This window comes from Sabethes cyaneus, chromosome 3 (genome assembly GCF_943734655.1).
Source record: "Sabethes cyaneus chromosome 3, idSabCyanKW18_F2, whole genome shotgun sequence".
Lineage (NCBI taxonomy): Eukaryota > Metazoa > Arthropoda > Insecta > Diptera > Culicidae > Sabethes > Sabethes cyaneus.
In genome coordinates this window covers 219101271-219104853 of record NC_071355.1, presented here as the reverse complement: position 1 = coordinate 219104853, position 3583 = coordinate 219101271, and positions in this window count along the sequence as shown.

The window sequence follows — 3583 nt, the reverse complement described above, 5'->3', positions numbered from 1 at the left end:
ACCTTCGTTTGTATATAGGTGTAGGCTTCCGGAACAGGTCGTGCATATTTCATTTTCGCACTGAATTTTACCCAAACAACCGTCGAGCACGGAATTGATTCAAATCAGCCGGTGAAGGTTGGTCGGTACGCAGCGCATAATTTCCACCCGTTTCCATCGCCGCCCGTTGGAGGTTACAGAGCTTGAGCTTTGTTGCTGCGATACCGCAAAACCTGCGATTCAACTTTGATTATATGCGACTAGAAAGTTTTATCCGAAGGGTACGTTCCCGCGGAACCCGTGTTTTTTCCGACCACCGATAAGACCAGCTGTCCACAAATGGGAGGCAACTCTGTAAAATAATGACAAAGGATATGATTATTGCTGTCGTAAAGTGAGCTAAAAAATGACACTTTTATCCGCTGCCATGCTGCAGCTGGCGCGAAATCGAAATGGAACTAAATCGTTTGTTTCGCTGGCAACGGAGCAAACAGGTGCATAGCCATCGGGCCATTATTACAGGTTATGAAGCCCATGCGGTGCACGATTCAATTCGCAATCGTTGCTTGTAAAGCGGCAAAAAAATCCGCGCGTGGGGGCTATTTTATAGCCCCACTAATAGTGTGATTTTTGCGGTTTTTTGTCGTTCTTTATGTAACAGTTCGATACCAGTTTCGAAAGTTTTACGGTAGTGCACCAATAGACGAATTCAAGTGTGTAATAGTTTACCAACATGGTTCACAGCAGAGCTTTGTGAATTGAGATACATTTCAAAATATGATCAGTTTTTCAAATTCGTATAATCTATCTTCTATCTATCTTCTTCTTCGACCTATATATATATAAGAGGCTTGTCTGTAGCCAAAACCAGGTCGCTGACGTCATGCTTTTGTAGCAATGCACAGTGGGCAGAATCGACCGAAAAACGGAACTTTTTGTTGCCGCTATTTTTAAGGGATAAAAAGTGACTTTTCTTATGTAAAAAATCACGAGAAATCGATTGGTGATGGTCTCAACGCGTGGAAATGTCGGAAAGTAGCTCATTTTGCCCTATTCACCCCTATTTTTTAATAGTTTTGAAAGAATCATGTACAAACACTCTCTAATTTGAGATTCTATGGTAAGAAAAGAAGAAGAAATTGAGGAAAAAGGTACATGAACAATTTTATTTTCCTACAACATAATCTAGAAGTCTGTTTTGCCCCATTTTACTCAAGGTTTTTGAATCACAGGCAAAATGCCAATTCGATAATTTTACCAGACATTTTCAAGAAGACATGCTTGTTGGGTGAGTTGAGGTTAAGGTTAAGTTAATCTGGGTAGCAGCCGCATTGACTTGATCCTACGCAGAAAAAACTCACGCGTGAGTTTTTCTGTTTTGATAGCAAGAAGCACAAAACTCACCCATATTTCTTCCCGCTTTATCGCATTCTGCTTTGCTTCAACTGCTACCCGGAGCTATACACATATACCTACAAATTCGTTGTTGAACAGCATAGGCATTCTCTCGTGCGATACGTAACTGTGAGTGAGCGTGAGAGAATGAATCTCTAAATAAATCGTAAAGTTAAACTAAAACACACATTTAAACTACATGTTTATCTAATTTTTATTACTTTCTAGCTAAGAAAATGTCGATTCCCGCGAAAGAAAAATGTTAATTCCGCCAATATGTTTGCCATCTTAATTCATTAATATGAGTTAGCTTTTTTCGCAGCTGATGTTTTCTCTGGCGGTTAATTCTCTTTCGCTCTCTGGTTCGTTGTATGAAGTGGCAGCTGTGGAAGAATTAAGCAAAATGTTCACAGCTGAATTTGGTTCACATCGCATAGCAACAGAGACATCGCGTATAATTACGAGAGAAATTCATACGTGAGTTAGGCGCTTCTGATCAAGGTTGAATTTTCATGGTACTTGAAATCTCATTGAGTTTTTTGCTGCCATGAATATTTCAACACTGCTCGTAAGTGCTGCTCGAGCAGCAACAAGTGCTACTCGACTTTCAGCCCTGCTTTCGTCCTCGCACGAAAACACGGTCCGCGGAGTTTCGCAATTTCATCTGTTCACCAGTAAGCCGGTGACCTCGTATACCTAGGTCGGCCTTTTCTAGACATGGTGGCGTCACACGCTCGCGACTTTACCTCAATCAAATGATCTGCGTCCGGATCGGGCATACCGCGATCACCACAATCTCTTCGGATCGCTTCCACAAATACTTCGGGATCGAAATATGATGTCTTCCATCCACGGGTGGTTGAAGTGTCGGCTGCCACTGAGAGTGTAGCCATTGGCTATCCTCCAGTCTCCTAGCAGACCAGAACTGTCGACTGTCATGTCGATGATAGACAGCGCACCATTCCTACTGAAGGTACTTATGGTACAGACACAGAATCCGACCCCTATGGTTCGTGCGACGACTTCCCCACTCTATCGCACAAGCGTTGAAGTCGTCCGCCACAACCACCGGCCTTAGACCAGTCAGGACAGTTGATACTCGGTCTACCATCCGCGTAAACTGCTCGATAGACCAACTCGGCGGAGCATAACAGCTGCAGTAGAACACTGCACTCACTTTGGCAACCGCAAATCTCTCGTCTGCGGTTGACACAACCTCTTGAATCGGGAAGCTGCTTGTCGTCCATATAGCCGCCGTCCCGAACCTATCCGAGACCCAGTTGCCGTTTCCGACAGCGACGCAATATGGGTCCGGGATGATGGTAATGTCTGTTACTGACTCAGACACTGCTTGGTAGGCTTGCCATTTCCTAACTCATTGTGCAAAAAGTGCAACTTTTTTTATTCAACACAATGAGCAGAACTGCTGCCACAAATGAGAAATACTTCCACACAAAGAGAAACAGACCAAAACTAAAGAGAAAGATAATCAAACTTTAGCTTCTCAGTGTGCGAAAAATGAGAAACTTTCGAAATTGCTCGTACTGCAGTACCTACGTGTAAAACTGAAACAAAAAGATCCGCGTCAGAAGTAACGGCACGGGAATTCCAATGTTGCCATATCTATCATCCACTATTGTCATATGCAACATTTTTTGCACTGCAGCCGATGCGAGAAGTTTAAGCAGTTTTTTTTGTGTCCATATCATGGGCAGCCAAAAAGTGTATATTAACATTTTGTTGCTCAGTTTACTTCATTGAGGAGTAACTCCAAAATCTGGAACACTGTGCAGATTGCTGAGCAATCGCGGCCAGTAAAAAAGAGAAAAGTTGAAACAAAACGGAGCAGAATAAATCGCGATTGAGTAAAGTGTGAATTTTTCTCTTCTCTTTTTTTATTCTGAGGAGGAATCATCCCTGCTGCTTGGTGTAACAGCTGCTAAGCCGTGTCAGCGTTTGAAGAACCGCTTTTTTCGTTAGCCGACGGTTCCCAAACATGAGCTCCTCCTCATATCGGGCCGAAACCTTGTAGGTGAAGGCTCACTATGATTCGAGGTATTCCACCACATTTTCGGTAACGCATTCGGCGCCAAAATCAAGGTTTTCGTTTTCTCCTTGGTGTTTTTTCACTGATCGCAGTAAAAACACTACCGGAGTTCGATATCCTGTTCCGTATTTCAGAACCGGCTGAACTGTGAACTCTTTTTTC